Source organism: Varanus komodoensis, unplaced genomic scaffold (assembly GCF_004798865.1).
Source record: "Varanus komodoensis strain SLA01 unplaced genomic scaffold, ASM479886v1 scaffold44_3, whole genome shotgun sequence".
NCBI lineage: Eukaryota > Metazoa > Chordata > Lepidosauria > Squamata > Varanidae > Varanus > Varanus komodoensis.
In genome coordinates this window covers 227411-227945 of record NW_025336010.1, presented here as the reverse complement: position 1 = coordinate 227945, position 535 = coordinate 227411, and the positions used below count along the sequence as shown (strand labels likewise).

At 54.8% G+C, this 535-nt stretch overlaps 1 protein-coding gene across 1 annotated transcript in view; it reads left to right on the top strand.

Moving 5' to 3' along the window:
- The first annotated feature begins 276 nt into the window (after window positions 1-276).
- LOC123030370 (glutathione hydrolase 1 proenzyme-like) overlaps window positions 277-535 on the top strand; it is a 40520-nt gene continuing 40261 nt past the window's right edge. Inside the window, exon 1 of the mRNA XM_044444238.1 lies at window positions 277-347. The gene's annotated coding sequence lies outside the window, so the exon portion shown is untranslated. The remainder of the gene's footprint in view (window positions 348-535) is intronic.

Below are 535 nucleotides of genomic sequence, written 5' to 3'. Positions count from 1 at the left end.
CAGGTGAGGCCTCCTCGCCTCCGCCTGAGTACTGGGGCTTCCTATTTCCCAACACCAAAGTGAGAAGAGGTGGAATGGGAAAACCCTGTCTCTTTCTTGAGGGGATTAGTGGTTTGGGGGAAGGGGGCGAAAGGAAAGGAGAGCTTCTTCCCTGGAAGGATGTGGGAAGAGCTGCAGCCGTGATCTTCAGCCATTGGCTCTCTCTGCCCACACCCACTTATAAAGTTCACCTGCCCACAGCCTCACGGAGCAGACGGGCACTTCTGGAGGAGCACAGGAGCCGCTCCGAAGAGACCCTTTCCTGCAGAGGCCGCAGCCACTCCCAGCCACCGCCCCGTGCCACAAAGGTATGTGATGGCCCTGCGTCGCTTTCCGCAGACCGTTGGCTCGGTGGTGGATGCCGAGTGCCTTTCTGGATCAAAGAAAGCTTTTTACACTTCCAAGTGCATTTTTAAAAACATTCTCTTGTGTGCTCAGTAGTACACAAATCTCTCTCTCTCTCTCTCTCTCTCTCTCTCTCTCTCTCTCTCTCTCT